Source organism: Lynx canadensis, chromosome B3 (genome assembly GCF_007474595.2).
Source record: "Lynx canadensis isolate LIC74 chromosome B3, mLynCan4.pri.v2, whole genome shotgun sequence".
NCBI lineage: Eukaryota > Metazoa > Chordata > Mammalia > Carnivora > Felidae > Lynx > Lynx canadensis.
Window position 1 is genome coordinate 10,675,152 of NC_044308.2, and position 19,684 is coordinate 10,694,835.

The window sequence follows — 19,684 nt, forward strand, 5'->3', positions numbered from 1 at the left end:
TTAAAGTTACTTGACTCCTTTTTTAAAAAATATTTTTTTTAGTGTTTATTTTTGAGACAGAGCGTGAGTCAGGGAGGGGCCGAGAGAGAGGGAGAGACACAGAATCCGAAGCAGGTCCCAGGCTCCGAACTGTCAGCACAGAGCCGGATGCGGGGCTCGAACTTATGGACCGTGAGATCATGACCTGAGCTGAAGTCGGACGCTTAACCGACTGAGCCACCCACGCCTGCCCCCACTTGACCCCTTTTTAACAAATAGAGACAGGTTAAATTTAATCGTCTCCATTTCACTCATGCATTGATTTAACAAATATCGTGAGCTTACCTTACGTCAAGCCCAGTGCAGGGTGCTGGGGGGGTGGTACAGTGGATGGATGAGACCTAGCATCAGACCATGAGAGTAATAATATTAGGCATTTATGAAGCACATTCTGTGGGCCAGAGACTGGGCAAAGTTCTCTATGTATTTTATCCAGTGTGATTCTCGAAAAGATCCCTTAGGTTTTATTGTCTGGATTTTATGGAAGGAAATCTGGACATAGAGATTGATAATCTGTCCAGTAAGGGACAGCATGGGGACTGGAGCCACCTCTTTCTCCAAGGGATGTGTTCCTCTGCTTCCCAGCAAAGTCTATCAGCAACTGCCATAAAAACCAAGAGCTTGAAACGCAGGGAGGGCAGGATGAAGCTCCAGGCTTATGGGAATCTACACATGCGTTTGTGTATGTACAGTTGGAAAATATTCACCAAATGTGCTCAGGAATATTTTACAAGTGTGAGTAGTGACTCAGTGCCTTGCAGAGACACGCCGTCTTCCAAACCATAGCTGCCGTTGGAGAAAAGAAACCGCGTTGCACATGTTCTCAAAGCAAGAACTTGTGTAAACTTCATTTTTCATCCGTGTCAAATGCCGTTCCCTGATGTGATGCGTTATCTGGTCAAGGAAGTGACTTGACAAAGCCTCTCGCCCAGGCTCAGAAAGGAAGGCGATGTCCCTGATGTCTCCAGGCTGGATGTCTGGGGAAAGAAAGCATGTTTAAAACTGGTGAGGCTTTGCAGCTGGGAGACGGTGTTTTACTTCCTGTGAATCACATAGGGCCAGCCCGAAAGAGGCCACCTAGCCGTGTGTGTGTGTGTGTGTGTGTGTGTGTGTGTGTGTGTGTAGATGGTGGAAATTGCTATTCACCACACAGAACATGAGCATATTCTTTTAAGAATATCACTCCTGCTGGAGACGATTGAACGAGTAAGCCACGAGCTCACTAGGCAGGTCTTTAATTTAAAGTGGGGGGGGGGGAGATTCAGTTCTGTAGCTTGCTGCCTGCTGTGGTGTTGCCTTAGAAAGCTCTGGGTGGTGGAAAGCCCCCATTGGCAGAGTGCATACCCCGTGCCGGGCACTCGGAAATGAGTTTTCTCCTTCCCTCTGCATCATAGCCATTTCACAGAGTAGAAGACTGAGGCTCAGCAGAATGAAGTTACTTGTCTCAAGTCTATATCCCTTAGTAAGGAAGTGATCAGAGTTGAACATAATGTCTGTCCACTGATGGTGTCTGGCCCAAAGCTGAGATTTGGTAGAATAACTGATTTTTATTATGGGATATTTGAAACGCATACAGAAGTAGAAAGGCTAGTTGAGCGGACCTCAGCATGCTCATCGTGGCCTGCCTTGTTTCATCTGTCCCTACCCAGTCTCCCTTCTCCTTGGTTGTATCAGATGTACGGTTTCAGAAATTTTAGATCAGTCATTCTGTATGTAAATACTTAGTGTTTATTTCTGGAAGATGAGGACTCTATAGAAACAGAATTTACAATACTACTGTCATGCTTAAGCTCTGATGATAATTTGTTAATGTTAACACCTATGTACTCAGTGTTTAAATTTCTCAATTGGCTCTTTAAAAAAACACACACACTTTATTAGATCCGAAGAGCTCTATGATTTGCAATCAGTTGCCTTGTTTCTTAGGTCCCCTATAATCTATAGGTTCCCTTTAATCTATAGGTTCCCCCCCCCCCCCGCCTGGTTAAATAAGTTGAATCCTCTGCCCTATAGTTCTATACAGGCTGGATGGTGCTTTTTTAGCATGTTCTTCTGTCCCCCACTTGTATTTTTTGTAAATTGGTTGTTAGCTCTAAAGGACTGATCTGATCCATGTTTGATTTTTTTTTTCTTTTTCTTTTCTTTTTTTTTTTTGTAAGAAATACTTCATAGGTGATGATGTGTATTTCTATTAATGACACACATAAGGTCTGCTTTCTCTTTCTGTGTCATTGACAGCCATCGATGGTCAGGTCTCTACATAGTGGGGATGTTCAGATGCTCTCATTCCTTTTTCAAAAAATTCTATTAAGAGAAAGTTCCTTATTTCAACCCTTTTATTATATTTGGGTAGAATTTGATTAAGAAAAGCAGGAAAAGTGGCTATGTGGTTACCAAAAACAATGCTATTTATTTATTTATTTATTTATTTATTTATTTGCAGTTTGTTTTGTCCTTAAGGTATATCCTTTTATTTATTTTTTAAAAAAAAATTTTTTTAACGTTTATTTATTTTTGAGACAGAGAGAGACAGAGCATGAACAGGGAGGGTCAGAGAGAGGGAGACACAGAATCTGAAACAGGCTCCAGGCTCTGAGCTGTCTGCACAGAGCCCGATGTGGGGCTCAAACTCACAGACCGTGAGATCATGACCTGAGCCGAAGTCGGCCGCTTAACCAACTGAGCCACCCAGGCGCCCCAAGGTCCTTTTAGGGACATATGAATTACTATCTTTAAATATCATTGAAGGGGCGCCTGGGTGGCGCAGTCGGTTAAGCGTCCGACTTCAGCCAGGTCACGATCTCGCGGTCCGGGAGTTCGAGCCCCGCGTCGGGCTCTGGGCTGATGGCTCAGAGCCTGGAGCCTGTTTCCGATTCTGTGTCTCCCTCTCTCTCTGCCCCTCCCCCGTTCATGCTCTGTCTCTCTCTGTCCCCAAAATAAATAAACGTTGAATAAATATCATTGAAAAAATGGCTTTTGTCTGTGTGGTTTGGACTCAAATTCAGTGAACAATTAAACATGTTCCATTTTGTTTTTGATTCTTATAGATTACTTCTTAAGAGGTTATTTTGTTTGATAATTACATAAACTATTTACATGGTGTCAAAGTCACATCTACAGAACAGGAATGTTCTGAGAATTCTGGCTTCCAAACCTATCATTGTTTTTCCCTCCCACACCTCAGACATAGCCATTTTTCTTTCAGTTTTTGGTTTTTCTCTGTTTGAAGAATGTAACCAAATATATTTATATACCAACTTCTCCTTTTTCTTTATAAAATATAACTAATTATATGCATTTTTTTCCCACCTGACTTTTTCACTGAACAGTATATCCTATACAGGAAAATTGCATTATAAAGAGTTAGGATAATGGGCATTGTATAAAGATCTATGGAATCATTGAATTTTTAGAGCTGGTGGTAATGTAGCAAATATTCATGTGGCATTTACTGTGTTCTGTGCACTGTGCATAAATTCATTCAGTAATTCTCATAACAGTAATGCTCTGGGGTATGTATTATTATTGCCACCATTCTATAGATGAGGAAACCAAGGCACGAGGTGGTTGGTTAGGTGACTTGCCCAGAGTCTCAGATCCAGTGAGTGGCTGATCTGGGATTTGGATTCAGGTGTATGCTCTCAAATACCACATTATATTGCTTTAGAATTTCTGGAGTTTGATTTTCTGGTTTTTATGAGTTAAGGGAGTTCTGGCCCCTGGGCGGTTAACATTAAATATGTCACTACCGTGTGCCCTGTCCCAAGCTTTATTACTTTTTCAGGTGATCCCCAGCTTGCCGTGCAGCTTCTTGTTGGGTCTGGAATTTGATCTTAACTTACCGTAAAGTTAACCACTTAGCCTGTTTGTTATTTCATGGATGCTCAGACAATGAGACTCATGGGTCAGTTTAAGGACTCTATGACTCTTGACACCTTAAGAGTAGGTTGTGACTATTCCTTTTACCTTGAAGTACCACAGAGGTGATGCTGAAGATGCAGGTGGATGTCTGCGGTGCAGGAAGTCCTGTTATAGGAGAAGGATACCGAACTTGGAGTATCCACTGCTTTTATAGCAAGCAGTAAGCAACCCTATCCTTTGTCCCAGAGGGAAAAGTTCTCTCATTCCTTACAGTTGCTCATTGAGAAACGGTTGGGTTCTGAATCTAGCCCACCTCTGTTAGCTACCGAATGGGCACTGTTTACTTCCACTAGCCTGATGTTAGAAGCCCAATAAGTCTGCTAGATGGGGGGTAAGCCCTCAGCCTTTTCTCTTACCTTGTGTCTTGGCAAATGTAGCTGGATGAATGGGAACATGGACACTCTCAGAGAACTTCGTCTCCCGATATTTCTTTGCACCTTCATTGTTTGAGAATAAAGAGTCAGGTGGGTCCACGTAGCCCTTCTTTGACAGATTACAAGTGTTTGAAAATATTTGCCAATATTCCCTGACATGTTTATGGTAAGTTTTGTATCTCTCAGACTTTTTTTTTTTTTTAATTTTTTTAATGTTTATTTTTGACAGACAGAGCATGAGCAGGGGAGGGGCAGAGAGAGAGGGAGACACAGAATCTGAAGCAGGCTCCATGCTCTGAGTTGTCAGCACAGAGCTTGACGCGGGGCTCGAACTCACAGACCGTGAGATCATGACCTGAGCCGAAGTGGGACGCTCAACCGACTGGGCCACCCAGGCGCCCCTGTATCTCTCAGACTTTAACCGTAGCAAAACCAAAATCCAAGTGAGATCTCTTTTGAAGGCCACCCTCAACACATCTTAAGCACTCATCATGTTGCAAACTTGTGGATTTTCTTTACGATGGGTAACATTTTGAAACCAGCTGGAGGGATGAGGTTGACAAGCATCGATTAGTCTCTTGACTACATAATGGCAGGTTTCATTTTGATTTCCTTTTATTTTCTTTTTCCTGGCTGAACTCCTTTCAATGTTGAGTCCAGTTTTTCTTGCCAGTGATTTTTTTTTTTTATAATACTGTAAATTACTGCCCTTCCTAAGATGCCGATTATAACTTTACCTTTTCATAGCAACACATGAGGCTTTGAATGGGAACACTTTCTTGGAGGACAGCCCTCCCTAGCAGTTTGGCATCCTCAGTGACTTTCTTGATCGGGTTTCCTGTGTTAAATAAGAACTGTTAAAGGTCCCGGCCATGTCTGTTTGAGGCAAGAAATGCTCCTTTAAGTTATGAGAGGAAAGGGCAACATAATAAGCTTCTGTAAACGTGGTCCAGGTGATCCATCGAGGAAAACTGGGAGCTGGGGTCAGAGGGATGGAAGGGAACAGAAACGGGTCCTAGGTTAGAGGAAAGTCAGGCTAATGAGGGCAAAGGTCATCCTTGCCCCCCAGTTCCCTGCACCTTAAGGTCTAGCCCATCCCTGTTGGCTACAGGATGGGCACTGTTTACTTCCGTTAGCCTGATATTAAAAGTCTAATGTGTCTGCTAGATGGGGGTAAGCCTCAGCCTTTTCTCTCATGAATTTTAACAAAAGGCTCTGGCAGCTTGGAGCCCCCAGAAGGGCATCTTTCTTTTTTTGACAGTTTATTTATTTATTTTGAGAAAGAGACAGACAGAGTGCGCGGGGAAGGGGCAGAGAGAGAAGAAGAGCGAGACCCAAGCAGGCTCTGCACTGTTAGCACAGAGCCCGACGCGGGGCTCGAACTCACGAACCGTGAGATGCTGACCTGAGCCAAGACCAAGAGTCAGACACCTAACCTTCAGGGCCACCCAGGCGCCCCTCCCGGAGGGCATCTTTCGGGTGTTGCCTGTGTGTGGAAGAGTGAGACGGCTTGGCACTTCCTTCCTGACGAATTCGGAGGGAAGGCTCCACATGAGCGTGCACTGAGCAGCATACCCGTAGTCCCTCGTAGCACACCCTCGTAGTCCCTCTGACACTTCTCGTTGGACCTCCTATTGGAAGGACTTTATGTTTAAAATCAGCTCCCTGGGATCTTTTCAGGACCTTAAAAACGTTTCAGGGATGGTCCCACAGCAGTTAGCCAGGAGCACAAGAGGGAGCATAGCCCTCATTATTAAAGGGATCACAGGTCCAAATGGAGAGAATAAACCCATGTTACACCGACCGCTGAGCAAGGGATCCCAAGTGCAGGAGTGAGAGTACCCCCAGCTCTTGGACCAGCCCCCACTGCTTACTGAGCTCTGTGACTCCGTGTCCCCCTAGGTACAGTGGCAATAATGATAGCATTTCTCTTATCAGAGATGATGTGATGATTATGGGAGGTGACATGAAAAGGGCCATTGCTAGCACACAGTGAGCGCTCAGCGTGTTACTAAGTAGAGGACAGCGTGTCGGCACAGGCTGGGCCTACTAACCGATGTGGTTTCTGGGTGTAAGTTTGTCTAAACGTGGCCTGGAGCCGTGCTGTCCAGTAGGGCACCTTGCTAGCCACATGTGCTGTTTAAGTGACTTCAAGCCAAACAGAATCAAGAACATCGTTGCTCCATCGCACTGGCCAAATTTCAAGACTCAAGAGCCACGTGCGGCTCTTGGCTACCGTTTTGGAGCGTGTGGGTTACAGAACATTGCTGTCACGCAGGAAGTTCTTTTGGACAGTTCTGTTCGGGAGAGTTTTGCCCCTGAGGGATTCGAGGGCATTATAATGACGGAGTGTTTAACCTTGGCATTTTTTTCCCGGTACCCTCCCCTTTCCGCTTCCTTTCTGCAAATAGAGAAGGGCATATAGTGCAGACATGGCAGTGTGCGTGTTCCAGAGACTGCTGGAGTCACAAACCCTTGCAGACGAAGCTGAGGCCGGCCTGCAAGGTGGCTGAGGCCCGCTCAGTGCCTTGCAGCCTCCCAGCACCCCCCCTGCACACCCTCTCGGTTACAAAGGCCACGCTTCTTCCTTTGCTGCTGTCCTGGGGACAATCTCAAGTTCTAATATTCCTTTCTGTTTTCCTCACAGGCACCATGTGTCCTAATTTATGTCCTTAAACTCTGGTCACCGTGATTCTGGGACACCCAAGGCCCTTCGTTGACTTGCTGAGTCGGGGTACTGTCCTAGCTGTGCTCCCAGAATCTGCAAAGAAGGTTAAGTCCATCCTCCAGGGGCCAGAGAGTCAGGGCACCTGCGCCTCCCTTTCCTTTGGGTTTTAGCTCCATGAGAAGAGTGTGAGCTGTATTTTGTAGCTAAATCCTGTCTCCCCAGTGGGCGACGTAGAAAGGAAAGCAGCCACTTGCATTAAAATGTGTTTTGGCCGCGAGCTCTTGGGGGCTCATTAGAGATGGCGTGAATAAGAACTCCTGGGCTCAGCTGTCATCTTTGCACCTACCTGTGGAGCACGGAGCAGGAGGAAGGCACCTTGTGGGTGCCAGGCCCTGTGGGGAGCAAGGTCCAGGAGGTAAAGCTATGACTTCTCGCTGCCCATAGAGCGAGTAGTGTCTCTGGAGAGGCAGCCTGGCGGAAGGGGTTTCTGAACTGTGTTTCAAAGAGGTGGGGAGCGGGGGCATCAGGGTGGCTCAGTCAGTTAAGCGTCCGACTCTTGGTTTCGGCTCAGGTCATGATCTTATGGTTTCGTGAGTTCGAGCCCCCCATATCGAGCTCCAAGCTGACAGTGCAGATGGAGCCTGCTTGGGGATTGTCTGTCTGTCTGTCTGTCTCTCTCTCTGCCCCTCCCCTACATACGCTGCCTCTGTCTCTCTCAAAATAAACGAAATGAAAAAAAAAAATTGTAAAGAGGGGAAGAGTAGGCCTGCTAAGTTAAGGGAGAAGGGGAGAAGTTCCAGGAAAGACAAATTCTACAAAGAAGTTTTCATTTGAAACCATGAACGGCTCGTGAGAAAATCACCACCACTTCCGAGCCTCGCATTCTTGGGTGGATTGCTTAAGCTCGGCTTTCACATCTGTAAGATGGGAGGGGTCCCAGTAGCCACCTCACAGGGCTGATCTGAGGACTGATGAGCCGGCACACGTAGGGCATTCAGAGTAAGTGCTCAAGGGACAGTCACTGTCATCATTGCGGTCTTCTTCCTCCTAGTATTTTTATTATTATTAAATGAGAAATAAGGTTTGGAATTGAGTTCAGATGCCAGCTTTGCCACTGATGCTGTACAAGCCCCTTCAGCTCTCCGAGCCTCAGTTTGTTCATCATTAAAATGGGGAGCATGCCATCCATCCGTGTTAACGGGGCTCCTCGTGAAGCTTACCGTGAGGTTTTTGTCCGTAAGTTCTGGAACGGGGCCGGGAACGTAGATTGTTTCACCTTCTCCTGGTCTCCAGACAGCTTCCCCGGTAGTCCCTTGGAAACCAGGTGGGGGAAGGGGGAGGGGGTGGAATGAAGTTTGAGGAAAGCGAGTCCGGCAGCTGTGGGGGGGGGGGGGGACGGCTTACGCTCAGGTGCCGCAGTGCCACTGAAATGGAGACGTCACACGCTTTCTGGTTTCTAGAGGTTTGTGCCACAGTTACAAGACGGCCTCTTTTGTGGTTAGAGTAGCTCTTTCTGTGGGCCAGGCTGCTCTAAGTGTTCTACCTGTATTTAACCCTCAAGAAAGCCATAGGTCGTGGGGCTACGATTCCCATTCTACAGATAAAGAAGTTGAGGCACAAAATTAGGGACTTGCTCACGGTTACCCCAGCTAGTATGTGGTAGTGTCAGGATTTGAACCCAGGCCCGTGGACCTCAGAATCTGTCTTCACCTCCTTGATTGACAGGGATTTGATAGGGGACTGCAGTATACATTTAGCACTTCTGTGTTACAGACGTGGTACGATTAAGACTCACAGAGGTGTAGACAGGAGGGTTAGTGGAGAAAGAAAGCACAGTCGGGTTACCAGTCGGTTTTTCGCCTCATCCAGAGAATTTGGGTGGGGGAGTGCAGGCCCCGAGGTTTTCTAAACTTAGCCCCCCCAGCGCACCCCTCCCCACCCTCGGGCTAGACCTTGGCCTGCAGCCCGCCCTCCTGCTGGAGGCTGCCTCGGGCACCGGGCACCGTGGAGGGAGAGTGTGGCTGTGCAGCGGGACCCCCGCAGTGCCCAGTTTTGCAGGGCCGGACAGTTTTTCCCGCAGCTCTGCAGAAGGACAGACCTTCCCGTCCACCTGTCGCTCGTAGGCTCTGGTCGGGCCAGCAAGGGCGGCGGACGTTGGCGGCAGCGGCCGGTTGTGGCGCCTCTTGACGCGGCCTTTTGTGGGGCCTGCGTGCCGGTGAGCAGGGGCAGCCAGAGTGGGGGCCGGGCCACCGCTCCTTCCTCAGCCTTCTGGCCCAGAAGCGTGTCCTCCGTTACCCCCTTACCTCCATCCCGCTTCCCCGCCCTCCTCACCTCTGCCTACAACCTGCCTCCTGCTGCAAAACCGTCAGCAGCCCCCACAACCCACAGGGTGTTGCCTGGGGCCCGCCTGCTTCTGGGGGTTAGTGATTTCTGAGCCCTCCCCATGGGCTGGCATCGTGTCGAGCTCCCCCAAGTCTAGGTTTTACACAAGAGGCCTGGGGAGGCTGGCTGAGTAGGGTTGGAGCCAGGCTCAAACCTGGGCTGATCCGCTCCAGGCCTGGTAGCCTCACATGTATACTGAAATAGAGCCACTGAAATAGTAAATTTCAAATTTTTAAAAAAAAATTTTATGTTTATTTTAGAGAGAGAGAGAGAGAGAGAGAGAGCGCACACACACATGTGCAAACAGGGGAGAGACACAGAATCCAAAGCAGGTTCAGGGCTCTGAGCTGTCAGCACAGAGCCCAGTGTGGGGCTCGAACCCTCTAACCATGAGATCATGACCTCAGCTGAAGTCGGATGCTTAACCGACCGAGCCACCCAGGCGCCCCTCAGATTGGTATTTAAACAGGGCACTTTCCGCGGTCTGGGGAATTGTAGCAGAGTGATCTTGGAGCATCAGTCTGGGACTCTGTCCCCTCACAAAACAACCCCCGACACACACACACACACACACACACACACACACACACACACACACACACACTCTCACTCCCTCCCTCCCTCCCACCCTCCTGCGAATACACCCTGGTGTTCATCAGTGTCCGTGCACCCGTGGATATTGATCACGGCTCAGGGGCTTCTTGGGAACCCGGTAGAGCCTCCTTTGCTCACAGCTCCAGCCACGTGCACCTGAGACAGTAGGTGTTCCCTGCTGAGTGCATCTCCTCTGGAGAGATCTGTGTGGCTACCTACATCCTGACCACTGCCTCCCCACTTTCTCCCTGCTTTTGCCACTTTGTGACAGCCCTAGGGCATTCCTGTGAGTCCTTAAAGACCGTCCCTGGCAGGTGCTATTAAATGTTAATAAGGGATCTAGCCAGGGCTGGGCCCCTTTGACCTCTGGCTCTGGGCTTTGCCACTCTGCCATTTTAGGTGAGTGATTTATTGAAAGGGAGGCAGAGGTGGACAGTGGGAAGGAAATCGCCCTTTTAAATTTACGGCTGGTTTTGCCCATGTTAACGTGTAAGCCTCCAGCTATGCAATTAGAGGTCGTTAGGCAGCTACAATGCGAAATTAATTCTGCGGGGGGGTGGGTGGGGGGGTGCTGCTTGATTGGGGTGAAACTGCTCCAGGGTAGGGAGAGAACAAGCTGGTTGCTTTGGCCTGGTGAGGAGAGGTGAGAACATTGTGCTGTTGGGAGAAGGGACTGAGAGCTTACTGGGGTGTGTGTGTGTGTGTGTGTGTGATTGAATAAGTGAATAGGTGACCAGCTAGGACTGAGCCCAAGGCCCTGAAAGTCCCTGGGACGCATCAGGCGGTGGCTGGATCACACTGTGAGCAGGACCTCTTCCTTCCGGCCTTGGGAAAGGCCAGATCTCAACTTTGATAGTTAAGGCTGGGTGACCTTGGCCAAGTTACGTAGCTTCTCTGAGTCTCCCTTTCCTTCTCCATAGAAGGAAGGCATTGGAAATCAGAGAATCTGGAGGTGTGTTTAACCCTCTAAAGGATTTTTTTTTTCTCTCCCGTCCTCCTGCAAGGTATGAAGCTTCTAATCTCTGATCGGTTTGTATTGTTAACAAGCAAAATTCAGCTCAACTCAGTAAATTTCAAGATCATATTAGTTTTATTCACTGATTCTTGAATTGGGCAGCGTCCCATCTAGCAAAAAGAAGTACGCTCCAAATAGCTTCGGAAAAGGGAAGGTTTTAAAGGCAGAGAGTGGCAGAAAAAGGAAGTTTGTTAGCAAAGAGTGGATTGTTTCAGACTTAGGTTAATCTACCTGTGGGGGGCAGAATGGGTCTTGGCGGGTTACCTCATTAGTGCTGACCCGGTAACTTCAGGTTGGCTGGTTAAAGGTTACATTCCTGGGAGAGGCTGAAACTACCATGAGATTGGGTAGAAGCGTTGGCTTGCTGACGTGGGGCTTAGCACAAGTGCCTCCATTTTGGGTCTGTTGTTTCATTCATTCATTCATGTTTATTTCTTGAGAGAGACAGAGAGCAAGCAGGTGAGGGGCAGAGAGAGAGGGAGACATAGAATCCAAAGCAGGCTGCCATTCTGTCCCTAGGCCAGTTCTTGCTGGGTTCCAGTGACCTCGATCCCTCCTCTTGCCTCTTTAGGCTGAAGGGTTGGTGATCGTCTGTCACTGTGACTCATCTTGGGTGCCTTAGTGTCCTTTGATAGGTCCCTCAGCCCTGCCCTTCCATCTGTAAATAGTTCTTCGTTAGGTGGTCCTGAGTGGAAACTTTTGAGTGTACTATTTGCTACCCACACATCTTGACTGATACAACCACTTAGCACAACCTCACTGTACCTCAGTTTCCCTCATCTGTCAAATGCCTTCTTAGGGTTGTTGATATATGTTGATATTGTGTAAAGGGCTTAGGAACAGCCACTGGCACGTAGGAAGCCTATGTAAGTGTTTCCTCTTATTTTTATGATTTCCATATTCCTTGTCAAAGGCCCCTCTTAAGACTATATACAGCTGGCTTCAGCCTCTGGGGCTCTGGCATTAGAGCGTGAGCCCCTCAGGGATTCAGCAGCTCCTCTTTTCGGGGCTGAGAGGCAAGAAGGATGAGGCCAACAAGAGGAAACAGTATCATCAAGGATGCTTTAGATGTGCTGGGCAAGCTGACTCCTCCCCCGGTTTGTGCCGGCCCCTCCCCCCGTACCAGTGTAGCAAAGTGGCCAGCAGCTGCGAGGTCAAGTTCCGAGTGGTTTCGGCTTCTGTGCCTCACTTGGCCGATGATCTGTCACGGGTCCTGCCTGTTCCCCTTGGAGCCTGGTCTCTGTGCTTAGCTGTTGGCAAGCAGCCGGTAGAGATATGACACAGTGAATCCCAGAGGGTTTGGATCTCTGATCTGGAGGATTTGGTGATCGTCCCCTTTTACTCAGATGTGCCTTTCAGGAGGAAACCTGTCTTGAGATCTGAATGCCTGAGTTACTCGTGAAGGAATGTGGGAGTGGAGGACGCTGTCCTGCCAAGCAGAACTGATGATGGTCGTCCTGAGGAGGAGAGGGGGAACAAACACATGCACACTCGTGTGTGCATGCACACACACACAGGCATACACTCACATGCACACACAGGCATGCACTCCCATGCACACACAGGCATACATGCACCTGCACCATGCACACACAGGCATATACACACATGCACACGCATGCACCCATGCACACCCATGCATGCACAGGTGCACACAGGCATACACATACCTACACGCACATGCATGCATGCATGCACAGGCACACACATGTACACACATGCACAGGCACACCCACACGCACACACACAGGCATATGCACACATGCACACATGCACACACATGTACGCCCAGGCACACACAGGCATACATGCACATGCACACAGAGGCACACACACAACCACATGCACGCACAGGCATACACACGTACACACACATGCACGCACAGACACATGCAGATACACACTCATGTTCATGCACACACGCACACATACAGTCTTCAGGTGCAGCAGAAGCATTACACTCCCCCAAAACTTCCTAGAGTGTGCACTAAGATCCCACTCTCACATCTAGATTTTTTTTTAACGTTTATTTATTTTTGAGACAGAGAGACAGAGTATGAATGGGGGAGGGTCCGAGAGAGAGGGAGACACAGAATCTGAAACAGGCTCCAGGCTCTGAGCTGTCAGCACAGAGCCTGATGCGGAGCTCGAACCCACCGACTGTGAGATCATGACCTGAGCTGAAGTCGGACGCTCAACCGACTGAGCCACTCAGACGCCCATAGATTTTAATCTTCCTCCAGTATTTCCTATTAAAGTGCGTAACTCAGGCCCTAATAGAATTATGTTTGGACAGTTTATATTCTGAGATGTGGACACTGTGGACTGTGGGTTTAATTTATTCATTCAGCAGTATTTATTAAGTATCTTCTTTGTGGCTGGCACCAGGCTGGGTCCTGGGAATTTGGTAATAGATAAGAGACCAGGGCCCTGCCTCATGCAGTTGACATTCTGATAGAGAAGAGAGCCAAGAATGAATGAATGAATGAATGAATGAATGAATAGATAAGAGACCAGGGCCCTGCCTCATGCAGTTGACATTCTAGTAGAGAAGAGAGCCAAGGATGAATGAATGAATGAATGCATGCATGCATGCATGCATGCATAAGTAAGAAAACAAACACCATAATTACATGATGTAGTGCATGCTGGGAAAGGAGCACTGCAGACACAGGGAGAAGCATGTGCAAAGGCCCTGAGGCAGAAGATAGTGACTGTATAGGAGGAATCACAATAAAAGCCATGGGGCAGAGTGAGCAGGAGGGAGACGGAGGGCTGGGGCTGAGAGTTGGCTTTGCTGGTCCTGCAGGGCCCTGCCGGTCACAGGAGGGCTTTGGTGTGTTTCTGTCCCCATGAGAGGAACCATTTTCGGGGTTTTAGGTAGGAGTTATTTGATGCTCTGATGCTTCTCTGCTGTGCAAATGGGTGAGTAGGCTGTTGCCACAGTTTGGGTGAAGGTGATAGAGGCCTCAACTGAGTGGGGGAAGTGACTGCTAGAAGCTGATAGGAGTTCCTGATGAGTTGGGGGGGGGGGAGGGAAGGGCTTAGAGGGAGAAAGGGAAAAATCCAGGGTAACTTCTAGAGTCTGGCTTTCTCAGATGCTGACTCTTTCCCCTCTTGGCTTGGTTAAGAATGATCTAACATGTTCTCTGAACAGATGCGCATCACCTGGTGATAGCAAGGGAACAGCATAAAGCAGTGCTGGCGTGAGTGCACGATCACGGATCCAGTGCGGAGCAAGGCCCCGGCTTACCTTGGGTCCTTGGGTCCGCGAGGGCGGTTTCTCATCATCTGAGGGCTGAGAAGATTTAAAGATCGTTAGTTCAGCTTCTCTGTGGAGTTGAGTAACTTGTCTGGTGTCCACACAGCCGGTCGGTGGGGGGAGCCAGGCTGCAGTTTGGCAGTGCCATAGGACCGTGGGCCATGCTCAAGGCCTCAGCGGACAGAAACGCCTTTTGGAATTCGTGGCAGATGGGAGGAACTTGGGAGTCCTTGGTGCAGGGCGACTCACTCAAGCGTGTTCATCTCCACCAATGTCCGAGGGAAAGGAGGAGTCTTAAGATGTGTTTAGACATGGACACTTTGAGGCACGATTTGCCCTCCGTGGAGGCAAGAGTAAGGCCTGATCTCAGAGTCGACACTTTCCCCTCTGTTGTCTTCCTCTGGTGAGGAGGCTTCCCTTAAAAGCACAGAAAGAGTCTCTTAGAAAATACAGTTAACCCTTGAATAACTCAGGGGTTAGGGGCACCGACCCCCCATGAAGTTGAAGATTCACTGTAATTTTTGACTCCATAACTTAATAGCCTACTGTTGGTCAGAAGCCTTACCAATAATATTGACAGTCCATTAACACATATTTCGTACGTTACATGCATCATACACTGTATTCTCATAATCAAGTAAGCGTGAGAAAAGAAGATGTTATTAAGATCATAAGGACGAGGAAATACACTTGCATCACTAGACCGTATTGGTTGAAAAAAATCTGCACGTTAAGTGGACCCACATGGTTCTAACTGGTGTTCAAGGGGTCAGCTTCCCTGGGAAGTGTGTTAGAGAAAGAGAAATCCTATAAGGTCCTTTTAAAAGAAAGGCTGGAAAGACAGAGAGTAGCCTGTATTTATGCAGACAGAGGAGGGTCACACGTGTTTGGGACCCCAAGTTCCTTTGCCCCAAGAGGACATTTCAGATGGTCCTGACATGAAAAAGCAAAGGTGTGAACTTAACATTCATACCAAGAACAGAGCAGACCTCCTGTAGGTCCAGTCAATTATGATATTTGAAAATGATGGGATGTTTTACAATTATTAAATGTAACAGGAGGTGCCTGGGTGGCTCAGTTGGTTAAGCATCCGACTCTTGGTTTTGGCTCAGGTCATGATCTTGGTCATGAGATCAAACTTCGGGCTCTGTATTGAATGTGGAGCCTGCTTGGGATTCTCCCTCTCCTCTCTCTCTGCCCCTCCCCTGCTGTGTGCATTCATCCTCTCTCCCTCCCCCTCCACCTCCTTCTCTCAAAACAAATAAGTAAACATTAAAAAGATAACGGTTGGTGGAAAAATATTTTGTTACTTTGGCATGAGTAGGGTAGAGAACCGAGGGGAAACAAACGGATTCCACAACTGTAGTACAGTTTGGGTGTTCACTGCACTTAAGGACTTGAAAGAATTCTGTTTCTTCCTCAAAATGTTTCTCCTCTGATTTTGTAATGTATTAAAAAGAATGCAACCAGAACTCATTTTCCCAGTTTAGTTGTAATGTTTCAAGGCCGAGGAGAGAGAGCAGGTGACCTGAGTTAGCAAGATCCCCCCCGGAAGGAGGACACGGGCCATGGAGCCAGTGGAAAGTGGCAGTGAGGTGAGGACCACCGACCGGGGACTTGGAGCGCTCTTCATACCCCCAGCGTGGCACCACGTAAAGCAATACAAAGCAAGCTTGCAGTTTGGGCCCTGAGTGACGGGGTGACCACAGGATGGGTGTGGCCGTGGGACTGTGTGCCTTGGCTCTATGGTCTTGTGCATTTCCTACTTGGACCTACTTGTCCCATGGAGGGCAGAGTGACACAGGAGGGCACAGGAAGCATGGTCTGAAATAACCCTGCTGCCCCCTTCCAGGACTCCCCGCTGGTGCCCCTGTAAAGATAGGACCCCTCCTGGCCGAGCCTGGCCTTGGCCGAGGGCCCTGTGGCAAGTGGTCATGCTGCCTCACGAGGGAAGAGCATCTTGTCTCCACCCTGGAAATCCACTTTGGGCACAAGCCCTTCTGGGAAGCATTGAGAGTTCTTGGGCCTGGCCTTTCCTGAAAAGGTGCACGGACCCTCCGTCCGGGTGGCACTGGCAGATTTAGCCCGGGCTTCTCGCTCAGCGGGCGCCCTGTTGCCTGGACATCCGCCCTCCGCTTCCCTTTCTTCTCTGCTCCCGGGGTTTTTATGGGAGCCCTTGTGGGCCCTCTCAAGCACTCAGACAACGACATGTGGAGCCTGGTTATCGTGGGCAGGAAATGGGCTCCGTTAAGTGTCCTTTATCCTCTGCACCAGAGGCCAGCAGACCTCCAGCCTTTAGTAATTCTGGGGTCCATTTAACCCGCTTTGGTGTTGATCAGAAACGTGAGTTCGTTCAGCTCTGGATTCGGGTTTCCCTTGGAGCGATCGTGGCTGAACCACGGAGATGCTGCACACGGGACCGGAGCCCCTTTCTCCGTTTGCCTGGGCCCCACCCGACCTGCTTTTCTTGGGTGTGCCCCTTGCTGGCCACGGTAGGCAGGTGACTTCGGAACCCGGGGCCCTGAGTGCTGCTCCCGTTTGCACCCAGGCGGGCACCTTTGGAACTTTCCAGTTCCGTGTGAGGGTGGTTTATCCTCCCTGCTAGATGTTTCAGTTGGGCTGTGGGAGCAGAGGCAGAATACAGATGGCAGATCTACTCCGAGGAGAGAGAGTGCTCCTACATTCCATGCTCGGCTCTCCGCGCCCTGATACCAGCTTGAGCCAGCAGGTGGGTGTGAGGCCAGGCCTGCCCGTGGTTTCTGTGCCCTCCTCTGGGAAGCTTGCTCTGCTCCTGCCTGTGGCGGTCCTCACCAGCTGTCTACCGTGGACCCAAATGTGACCCTGTGTCCTGTTCGCAAGAGGTGTTGTTAGCATGCAGGGTTTTGAGAGCACGAGCTTAGTCAAGTTTAGAGAAGAGGCCCAGTGTGTGATGTGAGCCGCACACCCTGTTTCTGCAAGTGCTGTCACGCGTGGCCTTACGGGGGTGGGGACAGCTGGAGTCACAGGTTACGAGTGTGCAGATTTCCCCGTGCAAACCTCCGCCTTCTCCCAAGGGAGTGCTCAGCAGAAGGGCAGACCAGGCTGTGTAGGGAACATGCATCCTTGTACTTTTGGGTAGTTGCTGATGAGACAGGGAGTTTGTCCCCAAGATTGAAAAGCTTTCCAGACAGCGTGGGGAATTGTGGCAGGGCTGTCCCCTGTGGGCCACCCCGGTGTCCTGTGCTCACAGACCTTGGGGCTGGGTTTTCCAAGAACAGGAGGATGCCACAGAGTAGGAGAGGCCTAGCGGAGGAAATGCACACTTAGCCCGGGCACGTCTGTAAGGTTGAAGGTCAGAGTCAGACTCCTGGGGGTTCTGTATCCCGACCAATGCCTCCGAAGATCTCCCGGGCTTCAGAGACCCAGGAGACCCCGCATCCTCCTTTCCTGTGATAACTTAGGAACCCGTCATCTATAAAGGAATCAATACTGTAGGAAAGCCTTTTTTGGCCTCCTGCTTGCATCATCCTTTGTGGGGGTGACTCCCTTCACCCCTGGCGTCAGCTCCCCACTTGACATTCTGAACATCTTTACGCGGGTCTACGACGCCCTCCTCGACTGCTTTCCCTCTGGCCATGTGTGTCTGGGTGTGGACGGTTAGTGCCAGAGAAAGGGGTGTGAAAACTATCAATAAAAGGCTGGGCAGGGGTGGGGGGGGGGACAGGTGCTTCTGTACATGGGTGACTGTGATACACAGATAAACTCAGGAGGAGGACGGGGCTGTGGGGGAGGATGCGGACACCAGGAGGCCCGGGTTCACGCTCAGTTCTGCCATTTCCTGCCTGTGGGGCCTGGTGACGCTCTCCTCCCCAGTAGGCGGGGGTAAGAGTGGTGCCCACCTCCACTGGTGGTGCCCATACCTCCGAGGGTGGTATGAGGAATGAGAGACCAACTTGATGAGAAGTTAAGCGAGTCACGGCAGTGCCTGGTGGCTGCGAGTCCCCATCAGAGATGCTTGCTGCCATTGTAGACGTCACACCCACTGGAGTCTGTACCAGAGAGAGAGAGAGAGAGAGACGCCATGTCGTAGGAGTGGAGAGCAGGGAAAATCCACTCTGACTGGAGGGCTTTTAGGAGAATGGGAAATTGTAGCAGGCACAGAGGTGGCAGCTGGCACGCCCTGCCTGCAGGTGCAGGGCCTGTGTGCTCAGGTAACACGGGGCCACTTCTGTGGCCAGAATCTAGGGTGTGTGTGTAGAGAGAGGTGGGGGCAACGGGAAGCTGGGGAAACAGCAGCCTAAGGAGCGGAGGGGGGAGCCTGGCCCAGGTGGCAGAAGAGAGTCAGATGTGTTCCAGGGAGAGTCCGGCCCTGGCACTGGCTCTTGGTCCTGAGCTCTGACCGAGCAGGCTCTCTGATCCCTGACTGTGCCATTGGGTGCAGGACAGGGCAGATGAACCGCGGCAGGGGAACCTCGCGCGTCAGCTGACCGGATGCGCGCACGTGCGTGTTCCCCTAGCGTTTGGCCGTGAGCTTCGTCATCTGGTCCGGTTCTTCTGAGCCCACAGAGGTTCCCAGCCCTTACCTTGTCTCTCGTGGATTTCCCATGTACCACAGCTTCCCACCGTTTCTCCTTCCGGAACAAATTTAAATCTTGCCCACCTTCGTTTCTTTCCTGGATCTCATGGCTGATACTCCTGCTTCCGGGGGTTAGGGCTGCTGACCGTGTGGTGCGGTGTGTTGGGCGATGCTGAATTTTATGGTATGTGGGACGCTGATTCTGCCTTTAGTAATCTGATGACAAAGATGTCTTGGGAAATACAGCCAGGGAGCCACCCTCTGTGACTCCACCAACAGGTAGCTGATATTCTGATATTTCTCTGGCTTTCGCTCCGTTTGACAGGGGAGCTTAAGCTATTGTGCATATTTTCACGCTAAAGTTCCCCTGGGGGCCATGTGGCTTTGAGGGATTTGCTGAACCTCACTGCCTTTATTCACACCCTTAAATATACAGCATTTGATTGAGATTATAATTTACATACCATAAAATTCACCCTTTTAACATGTAGAATCCTGTGGGTTTTAGTGTATTCACAAGGCTATGCAACCTTCACCATGATCTCATTCCAGAATCATCCCCCAAAGAAATCCCCTTAGTAATCACCTTTCATCCTGGGCTCCTGGCAACCACTCATCGACTTTCTGTCTCTCTAGATTTAACTATTCTGGACATCTCCTATTAATGGAATCATATAATCTGTGGCCTTTTGTGTCTGGCTTCTTTCGCTTAGCGTGATGTTTTCACCGTTCATCCGCATTATAACACGCATGAGAACTTCGCTCCTTTTAGTAGCCCGATAATATTCCATGGTAGGGATATACCAGATTCGATACATTCATTCATCAGTCAGAAGACATTTGGGTTGTTTTACTCTCTGGCTTCGTGAATAAC

At 49.6% G+C, this 19,684-nt stretch overlaps 1 protein-coding gene across 1 annotated transcript in view; it reads left to right on the top strand.

Moving 5' to 3' along the window:
• SLCO3A1 (solute carrier organic anion transporter family member 3A1) overlaps positions 1-19,684 on the top strand; it is a 316,410-nt gene that overhangs the window by 80,612 nt on the left and 216,114 nt on the right.